This window comes from Ixodes scapularis, unplaced genomic scaffold (genome assembly GCF_016920785.2).
Source record: "Ixodes scapularis isolate PalLabHiFi unplaced genomic scaffold, ASM1692078v2 PGA_scaffold10__122_contigs__length_95168666, whole genome shotgun sequence".
In the NCBI taxonomy this organism is placed as follows: domain Eukaryota; kingdom Metazoa; phylum Arthropoda; class Arachnida; order Ixodida; family Ixodidae; genus Ixodes; species Ixodes scapularis.
Window position 1 is genome coordinate 21,926,693 of NW_024609836.1, and position 13,262 is coordinate 21,939,954.

Here is a 13,262-nt window from a genome sequence, read left to right on the forward strand (position 1 = left end):
GCACCTTTTATAACGGGCGGTTGCTTGCGCCACCTAGCCTAAACCCACGTCTTTCATCTCTGTCTAGTTGTTGGCACCACCATGTCTCCGCCTAAAGTGGCCAAGTCTGTCCTCCTCTGCACGATTGGCATCGGCGCTGTCCTGGCAATCATGATGCCGCCGGATGGCGTGTGCGATTTCGTCTTCTACACGCACGTGATGTGTCCTAACTGCAGCGTAAATAAGCGGTTCACTTCCACTGGCGACGACACGGCCTACAAGGTGCTCTTGGTCAAGGCAAAGTCGTATCTTCTGACGACCTTCGGCATATCCCTGGACCAAGCGTGAGTCAGCACATTCACCCGAGCAAGCGTAGCAGCGGCGTCCGCTGTCTGTCGCTACTTTTGGTGCTCAGCATTTTCTCCCGCGCGGATTGGCTTCCGCCCCGTGACGTCACCTCCGTCTGGCCTTTGTCGTTAACTACTGTTCTCCTCTCTACGTCGCGGGCTTCCCTTCGGAAGCCCTTCGGGCTCATATAGGTACTAATGCTGAAACATTATATAGAAAACCAAAGAGCTAGAAACAGAGGACTCGGTACCACTTCGAAAGGACTTCGCCAGCAGCAAGAAAGAAAACGGAAACGGGGGACGTAGCGACGCTCGACACGGCGTCGCTTGCATAAAAGGCCGAGAACGGAATCACTGTCCGCAGCGTTCTTCAAACAACGCAATTCTCCATATATGTCTTGGATAGGAAAATCGAGACATAACTCCTGTTTTCGTTAAAACAATTTGGGGAATCGTTCTCCAACTTCTACGAGGGGTGCTCGATGAATGAGGACACTGACATTATCATTCCACCTAAAAAAAGAAATAGCGCTGTGGCCCTCAACGTGGCGTACTCGCACAAAACCTCATGCTGAGTGCCACAGCGCAGACAGCTTTCTGGTGTCATAACATAAGCCTCGTCATTCGCCGAGCTATCACCGTCGGTGACAACGATTGACCACTTTCAGAAGTGTGTGCCATTGCTGAAAATATAAGAGGCCGCAATTGTTCGGGCATATACTCCGAGCGTGTACTGCTCACGGGGGTAGCGTCAGCGTTAGGCGTGACCTCGATTGAGCTGTTGTTAAAAAGGTGTGCTTTGTCAGTGCTCCACGAGTACCCTGATCCCATCACATACGTAGTGCCTAAAAAATGGCAACCGAAAATTCCACTCGATAGACTTCTTAGGAGTTCTATTCGCTTTGCCAATCTTTTGGGGAAGCGGCATACTTGGAGTGTGCAATGTACGGCGACGAATGCTAGGAGCCATGACAGCCTTTCCAGCGCTCCCCGCGGGTCACGTGACTTCGAGCTCAGTGAGGCGCTCTGCCCTACCTGGAGGTCGGGTGTTACCCTGCGAGCTACGGATCGGCTTCGGTCGTGCTTCGGGTTCGTTGAGGTCCATCTTAAGGGGAAACGAAGTATGCGCTTCTTCCCTGTAGTCCTCGCTCATCTTGAATCGCGTAACTTTAGACACGGGGGAGAACATCGTGCTGCCCTTTCCAAGCAACAGGGAATTTTTCACGTTTATTTCATGGTTGTTGATTCTGGTTGCTTTGGCACTTCATGCATTTTGCTCGGTCCAGGTTGTAACGTGTTGTATGTTTGTGGTCACTTATACCGTAGGTTCGAACTACGTTTCTGTAGACGAGAGTAAACAAAAAATAATTACGAGCTTCGGGTGCTGCCATCTTGCTGCTGACGTAAATAGAACGCTTGCCATAGTAGCTCCCAGACGGCACATTATAAACCCACAAAACTTAGAATTTACTGAGTCGGTGTTCGAGAAAACTGACACTTGCCCCTTTCCTCGTGGTTTACTCCCCTACAGTTCACTATCTCGAATATAGAACTGGAAACCTAACTGAAATTGTTTGTGAAAAAAACAAAAACATATAGAGATGCAGACAAAAGAATAATTTCTGAGGAACTAAAATCCAGATAAAATCCAGGTGGATTTCCGGGTTTATAATCCAGATGGAGAAAAAGTTATACTGGGGTCTTCGGTAGGGAGTAGTTTGCGGTTATTCTTACGCACTATGCCGTCATAGTGCTCCAGGCTGGTCGTCAACCCAAAAAGCACAGCGATACTTGGCCACTGTTCTGCCAGTGTCGGCCGAAATCCGGCCCTAATATCGGCCGATTGCTCGATTTTGCTCCACGTCCCGATATCGGGCAGGCATTGGCGTTCCGGCGTTTAACAGCAGGCCTAGTATCGGCAGAATGTCGTCCGAGTACTGCCAAGATCAGAATGTCGGCCAGGTATTGTTCATATATCGCACGTGCTTCTGCAATATATCGGGCGGACGTCATCTATGCACTCGCCTTGTATCGGCAATACCGCTGCAGTGGTCTGCATGTCAGTTGCATATATAGGGCGCGCCTCACAACATTTACGTACAAACAGAATTGGTTTCCATTGCTCACGGAAATTTATTAAAGAACTCTCATTTTACACAGCTTCTTCTCGACACATTTACAAGGATGGTACTTCTTACTGGAACGGAATGCAAGTTATTCAATATAATTACGCGGTTTTCATGCTAAGCAGCATGTCCAGGATTCCGGGACAAAGCGGCCTAGTTCCAGGTTTTGACACTACGTGGTGTATCAGTCTTAGCCGAGATATGAAAGCGCAGGAAACGGCGGCCTAACTGTTATTTGAACCTCCTCTCCTATTCATATTTCCGGCCTCCCATTCTTTTACGGTTTCAGTCCGGCTACCGCAGTGTGCGAGGAAATGCTGCATCATGTGTCACAGACAGATAAGTGGGGTGTTGGAAAGGGGGGGGGGGGGGGGGGGGTAGTGTTCGCTGGTTGCGCTCAGCTGTGAACTGTCTGCGAGACTTTCTGCTGATATTGTCTGCACAAAGACTCATTTTTTACACTGACACTGTGGATATTCTAAATATATTAACCACCCCCTCCCCCTGAACATAAAAATATGTTTATTTTATTTAGGTGCTTTTACCATATATGGAGTTTATATTAGAGAATATAAATTTTACGTTGCTATATTTTTCTTTTATCTGTTAATTGACTGTGAAATAAACCTTTAGACTGCAGGTAAAAATGACAAAAAAAATAAAAGGATTCATTCTGTCAGCACCTTTTGGTGTTTATGTAAGGTTAAATTTATACCAGCTCGTTTGCGTCCTTGCATTCACTTCATATGTCAATGTTATGCAAACTGCGTATGCGTGGTTACTGCCATTAGGTTTCTCGGTATGCTTGTTTGTTCGTGAAAAGGCTTTCTATAAGGCGATGAGTTTGAAGAAATAAATTGATCAAATATGCCAAAACCTCCAAACACTAGTTTTTAAGAGCTACCTGCGCGAACTACCCATTCAGCAAGCCCAGGACATCCAAGAATGCGCTAAATTTAATTAGTATCTATCTTATTTTAAACAAATTTGAAATTATTGGAACGCTTTTAAAGCTTATGTAATTCGAAATATCTCGGTGTTTTTTTCCCCCAGAAAACAAGCGACAAAAATTATTGCATCGTTCCTGTCCACTTTAAATGAACACAAAAAAGACCGCCCTGTAACAACCCATTGTTGTAAGGCGTTACGTTATAGCAGAGCGCAATCAAAAACCAACTTTCACTATATCTTTAAAAAAAGAAACAACAACTGCAGTGCCACCTGCAATTGTTGTTTTTGATGTCTATTCGTGTCAGAATTTCATGCCAGATATCATTTCATTCAGATTGTCATTTTGTCGTCGTCGTTCCGCTGCACGTATGTATTTAGAAAACCTTTAAATATGTTGGGCAATCAATCAAAGGGTATTGTTATAACCCTCTGCTAATATTAGGATAGATATCCAGGGCGTATATCTGTGATAGTATATCTACATTTTAACTGGAGCGGTGCTGTAGCGCATACAAAACTGGGCCAGTGAAAATAAAGCGTGATTATTGAGCTCCGGTACGCTCAAGCCAAGAAGACTTATTTCGATTCCCAAAACAACCAGCTTTAATTGCCGCTTCAGACGCGTTTAGAGGGTATCACGTCGCAGGCCTACTGTAGGGTTCAACGCAGATTTATAGATTTGAACGGTGCTTTGTCTCGTCAGGGAATCTCGAAACGTGTGAAGCTGTCAAGTGAAGCCGCCGATTAACTCGATGCTCATTGACTGAGCCAAGTGATGACATCACACAACAATTTTGGAGAGCGCCAACATTTTGAGTGAAAGAGAAAAAGCCATCACAGTAAAAAAAAAAAAAAAAGGCATCTGCGCTAGGCGGAAATGGAAACCAGACTATTTTGAATGTAAGAATATGAGTAATTCGAGCTTCTTTCCGTAGAGGTGAGTCGAGGTGCGATTTCGCGAGAAATCACACCGAGGTGTCCACTTTGCGTCCGGCAAATGCAAAATTGACACTGTCACACCGTTTAACGTGAAGCGTTCTTGGGCTAGGTGTATCAGCATTTCGTAAAGCCCAAATTAAAGCTTGGCCTCAAGGCTTGACACTGCTTGGCCGACGGGTGGGAGAGAAAGAGTGATCTGGTCGACACTGATTGGTTGACGGGGAGGTCATGTGACCAGAGGTGTACGGAGGAGTAAGATAGGCGAGGAGGTGGTCAATGACCTGTACCTCTGTGCTCACCGGGGGAGAAATACTCGAGAGTACGGAAGGCTCTAGAGGATTGTCAGAATGACCAGCCCGATAAGCGGTAGTATTTTTTATTCTAGGAACAAATATCGAGTGCAATAATGGCACGCTTTAATCTATCTGATGAAGAGCGCCATGATCGTAGGCGTCTGGCGTCTCGATACCCCGAGTTTCGCAAAACGTTTATGATTCTAGAACATTTCACGTATACAACACAAACGCCACGCAATTTTTTTTTTTTTTTTTGTAAATTTCAGGTTGGATGGTTTGGCGATGCTTCCGGCTAGAGCCACCAAATGAACTAAGCTTAGAATATCGGCATTATGTTCACCGATGTTGTTGTGAGCGCCGCCATTGTGGTGCTTAGTGAGTTTAGTCCAGAACAGGCGCAATTGCCAATCGCGATAATTCGAAAGTGCGACTTCACCACCTTCAGATTAGGAAGCTCATGTGATATTGCTTTGCTTCGTGGCGAACTGTTTGCACAATCGAAAAAAACGAAAAATCGTTTTTTTTTTTTTTAGATTTTAGATAAAGCTTTAGATAAAAGGCAAACATGATATTAAGCCCCAAGATGGGTAAGTGTCGTTAATCTGAAGAGTAGCTTATTTAATGGATCCACTTCTGGACCACGAAAAGGCAACACATGAGCGCAGAAACTGAGTCACCAGCTCCCGCGTGCACGTGTGCGCGTGAATAGGCTCATGGATACATTTGGAGGCACACGTGCAGAAACGTGTAAAGGGGCTATCGGGCAATGTTACCTTGAAAGGAGTCGCAGCGGCATAGTAATGAAACAAACATGAGTGGCAGCGGACAGTTGTTCCTTGTATGAGGTCAGTATATTTTTCGTCCCGCACATGCGAAACAGAATACATCAATATCGTTTGTACACGGTGTTTATGCACCAGTGAGCGAGCACAAATATTTACGAAATAGTTTCTCACAGAAAGCTGCAAATAGTAACCACCATAAAGATTTATATGTTGACACGATTAAGGTTATGTATTTGAAGACAAAACATCATAAGAACGCTCGGTAGTGGAGTTCGGAACGTGTTGATCATACTTGTTTATTACGAGTACATGCCATGCTATCATGCCCGTCTCTGTTTGCTATTGTTCAGCCTGAGGCTGAATGAAGGATCATATCTGCGTAATGCATTCAAATGTATTGTTGTCTATTCAAGGCACATAAAACACAATGAGAAGGTGCCTTCTTAATCTTTTCTCTTCCGTGACCACTTTTAAAAATCGCCGCAAAAACAAAAACTGAATAAAACCGACCGCGTGAAAAAAAGAAAAATGTATTCATACTTCGCTAATATTGTCTCCGCCAATATGAAAACCCCTCAATGAGTACGAAATTTCCGGTAATCGATTTTTTCGCCACATACATTCGCCCCGGTATTATAGAAATTAACCCGCAGTCCGGACTACGGACAGCTATTTTGTGGACGAACTGGGTGAATACGGCCATTTTCGTCTTGTTCTTGTGGGCACCAGTACCCAGTTAAAAAAATGATTCAAAAACGCCCTTAAGATATTAGTGAACCCAACAGGTAACAGTGCGCATCTGGATGTTCATTGCCGGTCTTGGAATGAAAGCTGCACACCAGAATGTATATTCTTATTATCGTTTGCAGTCTATTGTTTCTTGATATTGTGTAGGACCGATATCCGGGAACAAAGAAAATGCACTCTACACCAGCAAGGCTCCCTCAATGTAAACCTCGTCATTGCTTGGGGGGATTGGGGTGGCAGAGCAGACGATGTTAGGCGAGAAGCGGAAGTGGTCAGAGACCAGGGAGTGTCAAGGATAAACACACGAAACCTCCAACTAAAGATAAGTTTTAACGCAATAGCGTTAGGAAACTCGTGTAGTAGACTGCCGGCCTCAGTGGCGTGGCAGAAAAGCCGGCGTCGGTGGCATGACACGGACATCCTGATTGGTCGATATGGTCGTGACTTTACAGCCATATGACCTAGCGCGGAAATTTCGAACAATCCACAAGGCTCACGTGAAATATGACGTCACGCGCGGAAGGAAACGGATTAAAATACACGACCTTTACTTCGAATTAAAGGTCGCCACATGTATCCAATGATTTTTTATAAACCAAGTCATCTGCTTTAAAAAAAATGTTAAACGTTTTAGGTGAGATTCAAATCCACGTCCGTTCGTCCGCGATCCAGACACGCTAGTGACTAGGCTTTTTTTAATTTTATTGGTTTACATCAAAGGTACCAGCCTCACGGCTAGGTAACGCGATACATTCCTTGCATCACTTTTCAACACTCACAAATCACTACGTTTGAAGCAATGCACATCTAATTTCAAAGAAGACCCTGGTGTTAGTACACATGACTGCGAAAAACTGAAGGTATATACAAAGTAGAAATTTTGAATAGACCAGCCCGGATGTTTTTTGCCGGTGCAGCCACTTACGCAGTTTCCGCTTAACACGTTGCAAGTTCTCTCTTTCTTCTTCCGGTATTCGGTTCACAGTGCTCATTGCCGCATTCTGTGCGCTCTTTAAAAAGCAGCGAGGCTGTTCTTAAGCGCGGAGCAGCCACAACCTTAAGCGTTCTACATATTCACAAGGCTTGTAGCGCCATAACTACCAAAGCTTGGAACACATGAGAACTGTCCTGTTCGCAATGTAAGAAGTTTAAGGATGCCCAGCATGGCGCAAACTTCGCTCCTAGCAAATGCCGAAAAACTGCCCAGAAGCATAAAGCGCTTTTTGCAATATAGGAAAACATGTTGCAGGGTTTCCTCTTCTTTGCAATAGCAGCAGTCGCTCCCTAATGGCACATAAAAACCCTTTGCTTCTGGCCGCGCTTTCACCGGCAACGTGTCGGTGTGGAAACTGATGAAGAACTGTTTCGTAATTATGAAAATACGCAACTTCCTTAGCCTTTTAAGGACGTCGTTTCCCTCGTAAGCACCATCCCCTTCCTCCACAACGGTAAAGGAAACATGGTGCTCAGCGTGTCCCAGTAAAGTTTCCTTTTAGTTACTAGCAGCCGGTACTCATACAAAAACCGTGCTTCGAAAAGGGATATTTCTTCTGTGATCTTCGTGTAGAACGCAAAGTGTATCGACGTCTTCGGAATTTCTCTCGCGACAACCAGCCCTATGCTTAGGTAGGTGGCTCCGTGCCGCCGCAGCGCTGTTCCCGTGATTCCTTCTTGGTGGTTTCCAAGGAAACAGAAGAGCTGCACTATTAGTTTTAAAGCAACATTGACCAGCCCGGAGCCTCCATTGCTAAGTTCCAAGAATAGCCTAGTACGTAAAAAAAGTTACAGCGCAAACAAAAGTTCGCCGCATCATTTCCATCGCTGACGCCCAAATAAATGTGGCGAACTGGCGATCGACTTTGCTGATGACGCCGTTGCTAACTGGGACTACACGTGCTACGTAAAGCATGCCATAGAGCGGGGCAACGTTTAAGTCGCGGCTGCGCTGGATTGCGTTTATCTCTATTTTCCGCCAAGAAAGAAGGGACATTCTCATCGCTTGAAATTTTGACGCCCATGCCTCGTGAATCAATTTGGGAGACCCCAGCTGTACTCCTAGGTACCTATTCATGCGTGGGGACCACTTCAGTCCCAGCAGCAATGCTGGCTTGCACGGTGAGTTGCCCAGCAATGCTGCTGTGGTCTTCTCAGTGTTGACCTTCGCTCCCGGTCCGGCACAGTACTCTTCCAGTATCTTGAGTAACTTGGGTAGTTCACCTTCGTCTGATATTGTGATAGAAACGTCGTCCGCATAAGCTAGCACTTTAAGGGTCATGGTGCGCATCTGAAGACTTATGTCTCTGCTCAAGCTGAGCGACCGACACAGCGGTTTTAGATAAAGGGAAACCTTAAAGGGGACAAAGGACGCCCTTGTCTCGTTGATCCTTTCAATTCAGTGTTGTTTGTTTTTGTCCGATTTATCAAAAGTTGAGTAGTGGAAAATTCGTGTAGCGTAACCGGACCCACTCCCTAAGGTATAAACCGTGGCCCACAAAATCGAGCAGTCCGAAGAGAAAGCCCTGGTTCACCCTATCAAACACTCGACTCAAGTCAACCTGAATAACCGCAAGTGTGTCTGGCTGGGCCGTAACTTCACAAACCTTCCGCATCGTATGCAGGCTATCTGCGGTTGTCCCCCCTTCAAGCCGTAGGTCTGGTGAGACCCGATATCCTCTCGGAGCCATATCTCTAATCTTTTTGCATGAATTCGCGACATATATTTTACAATCTGTGCATATAGGTCTTATAGGTCGGTAGCTGTCCACTCTTAGTTTCTTCAACAGCGTGAGCTTTATATATAACCACTGTCAATGCTTTTCACATACTGGGCTGTAGCAGATTGGGTTTGTTGACATCCTGAAAAGCCTTCTAAGTAGCGGACTTAGCTGCTCCGAAAACATTTTGTAGAAGCCGCTGGCAATCCCGTCTGGCCCTGGAGATTTGTTCTGTGGCATATCTGCTATTTCTCTTGCTATTTCCCTTTCAGTGATTTCATAATTCATCATTTCCAAGAGTTCTTTATTTTGTTTTTAGAACATCACTAAGGAAAACGTCATGACGTTATATATCTGTTTTTTTCCGTCTTTTTCTGAACAGAGATTTGATTTTTCGTGAAAGTTGTTTTCTATTTCCTGCTGTGAACCCACACGCCGCAGTTCTTATTTGCAATTTTCCAAATTGTGTTTGCACAATCTTGTTGCTTTTAGGAGGTTTGAAATATTTTGATCTTGTTCGTCTCTCTCGAGAATGTTCGCAGGTGACCTTACCATCGCACCTGTATATTGCTCTTTCAGAAGCGATAGAAGCACTTTTTTCACACTTTTAATGTCCCCCAGGAACTTCCCCGGGAAGGCCTCGTTCGCCTTAATCGCTATTACTAAATTCGCAATCTTTTCTCGCTTTTTCGCTTGTCTTTTCTCACTTTTGTGTTCGCGTTACGCTGTTGCGGCATCCTTCCCCTTCTGCTCTAAGATTTTCAAGCAACGGCATCAAATACAGGGACTTGTGCTGCCCTTGCCCAATCCTCCCAAGTTTATCCGCAAGCTCTTTTAATTTTCCAGTGTGTTTCTGCTTTTTTTTTTTTTTGGATGGGGCGTGATTCATCCACAACGTTTAGTCAAAACATAACCAGAACATGGCCAGAACACTCGACGGCATTCAGTGCGTACCGCGAACGAGCTAAATTGAAATTACTTGATATATAAATTCGATATAAACGGGCTTACGAGTCACTCTGCCAATGCGCATACCGGAGTGTGTCACCATGTACCGTCTCCGCAGCATCGGTTATAATGTCTTTTAGCAAGTCACGCAAAGCAGGCGCGCTGGCGTCAGCAAGCGCTCTTCGCGGCATTATGTCGTCGGCGCTGAGAGCACAGTTGAAGTCACCGCATAACAAAATGCTTGCAGACGTGTGAAGCACCTGATTTAAAGAAAGAAGAAAATCTTTCCATCGCTTTCGTTATTAGGAGCGTAGAGGCAAACCAACCATATCATGGCTTTCGAGACTAAACAATCAACTAAACGTATCCGACCATTAGGATCGAACCCGAAATCGCGGACAATCTGCGCAAATGACCTACGGAGTACACACACTGCGCGCTCGCCGCTTTTACCGAATGCTGTGGATGTAAAGACTTGAAAGTGCCTCATACATAATTCTCCCTCTTCTCCTTCTCTTTCGGGTGTATCTAACTTAGTTTCCTGTACACAGACAATATCGAGTCTCTTCTCAACGAGAGGTCAGACAGCCACTGCTTCCGTTTACGGTACACCAAACTCAGAACGGTCAATAATCCCACCATCTCATTTTTTTGTTAAGCCCATTTGTAGACTCTCACAAATTAGAATACCATTCAATAGAAAAAAATCGTAGGTCAAACACCAAGGTCACCGCAAGAATGTTCTTGTTCGTAACATGAAAAGCTGATCAACACACTGTTCGGCTGTCTATTCATTGTGAAGAGCAAAGTCCTCCAAAGCCGACGCTCCGACCTGCGTTAGTCGGAGCGGAGACTGCGGTCTTTCGTTATTTTTTCACAGTTTCCTGGTCACAAGCTGGAAGCGTTGTTCCGACGCGGTGCCCTTTGATGGATGATCCGGCCGCTTTTAGGGCCTTTTTTTGTGCCTGACGTCCAGTGTGGTTGACCACTTCCTGCTTCCATTGCATCGTCTGATTCTACCTCACTTTCGTGGCACTCCACCGAAACTTTGGGCGGCGCAGCCTTTTGCATCTGTTATGCTTTTCCGATTCACCTGCCCCCTTGTCGGCTCGTCCCCCTGCAGGAGTTCCCTTGATGACCTGATCTTCATTGTTCTGCTCAAAGTCTTGTGCAGTAAGCACTGCCTTGGTCCTCTTCGTCATTTGAGAACCCTGAGCCATCGCTAGAGGCTCCCCGATGGTTTTCTCCATTTTATTTTTGCCCATTAGGTTTTTGAGATTCTTGTCAAAGCTTGCAAGTTTTGTTTTCTCTGCGAAAGTTTGGACCCAATTGTCATTGTCGTGTCCCAAGGTGCGGCACAGGTTACACCAGGCCGCCCTGCACTGCTTCCTCATGTCTCCCACTGTCTTACAGCGCAGGCACATTTGTGGTTGGCCTGGGATGAAGACCAACACTGCATTACCGAGAAGATGCACCTGGTGTGGAAAGGCGTCGACTGTTGTGCACTTCTTGAGAACCAAGGTGATTGTCCTCGTCGTTGTCTCGATGTTCTCGTACCACGGCCGGCGCCACCTTTCACGCGCGGTAGCCTTGACCTTCCCGTAGCCTTCAAATATTCTTTTCACCTCCGCGTCCGGGACATATACGGGAATCCAATGCACCCTGATCGACCTTTCGCACCGGTTTGGGCTGATGACGAGACTTTTTTATTTCTCTTGATTTTCAGTTCTTTCATGCGGACGAGTTTTCCCTTTGCAGCAGCATTGTGCAGTGTGAGCCTCGGCACATGCTTCAACTGAAACGCCCTAAGGCAAGCAAGGTCCATCCTCATGTCAAGGACGCCTCTCAAGGCCTCGCCAAAATCGTCGAGTAGGTACGGTGTCGCTGAAAGGTCTGCGTGAAGAAAAACCGAGTTGAAAGAGTATCTGCCTAAAGGCAGGGTAAACAGAATAATGTTGTAGTCATGCGAAGACCCGTGGCAGCTGGGACAGAAGGAACTAGGCTAAGGTTAGCTGTAGAACGTGTTTCGCCGGAGCTTATGATTTGCACGTCCGTCAGCCACAAGTGCTGGAAGCCGAATCACAGGCTAGAGACTAGGCCATGTCCGCCGCACTTGCTAGCCGCTAGCAGAAAGAGCACGAGAAGCAAGTGGCAAGGCGATGAGAACGGGGCCGGATAACGCTGTCGCATTCACCTCTTAAAGACGAAGTTAAAGCGCCCTCCAAGTTTTTTTGTTAATTTTTAGTTGAGCAGAAAAAAAAATATTTCGAAGAAAACTCTGCGCTGATAGTGGTAACTGTGAAAACGCTCGCTTCATGCGGTGGACGTATTCATTTTCTGGACAAAAACGTAGGCTCAAACCCTTCAGTACAACCTCCCGTCTTTTTTTTTTCTAGCTCAATAAACCATACATATGTTGGTGCTACGCATGTTAATGTTTTGACCCCGAGTGTCTATGATGAACGACTCACACTATGGACAATATTTCTACGGAACAGAAGCGTCCATATTAACAAGACACGACTCTATATATACACCTTTTCAAAAAAAAAAAAACGCTGCCATCTCGAATGTCCTCACGTCTGGCGGGAGTTATAACATCTTTGTGGTTTTCACAAGCTGCGGGAAGGTGTTCACAAGAAAGGGCATCGTTGGCCGCAGAAAAGAGGGGGGGGGGGAGGGGGGGCGGTCAAGTGGGCTCCCGCGTGTCTGCTGGATCGTGTAGCGAAAGCTTGCGCTGCATAGCCTCGTAAACTAAATTCCAGTTTTTTTTTTCTTTTTTTTTGTTCAAAGCTGTACTGTGGATGTATCATTTCAAGAGAAACAGCACTGACAGAGCTTGATTTTACAGACATTGCTTGCTTATTTACAGTGCCACGTAAGGTACATTGAAAATGTACTTAAAGTAATGTGCAATACAAACAATAGGTTTTCTACTTCAAGTAAAGGGATAGGTACACCGGCTGCAATTTGTTTGTAGTTACTACAAACAGAATTGTATTTTCAAAGTAAAGTACAAGCAATTTTTCTCAATAATTCATTACATTCCCCCTTATACAATCCAAAAATAAAGAGCAGAAAGTGAGGAAGCCATGGATAACGGAATGTCTTTATAAAATAATAAATGAAAAAAAAACAATATGTATCATGACTTCATCAAAACACGTGACCAGCAACTTCTGATTCGGTTTAAAAAAAGAAAGAAAGAAATTAACAGCCGATATAAAAGAGCAAAACGTGAGTATCATCAGAATATGTTCAACAATATAAGTTACGAGCCGAGAAAGATATGGAACGCAGTGAATGATATCACAAATAGGAAATCTTCTTTCGCGTGTATAGATGAAATTATTATCGATAATAAGAAGTTTGAAGGGGAAGATCTTGCAAATATTATTAATACAAATTTTGTCAATGTAGGTGAAAGTGA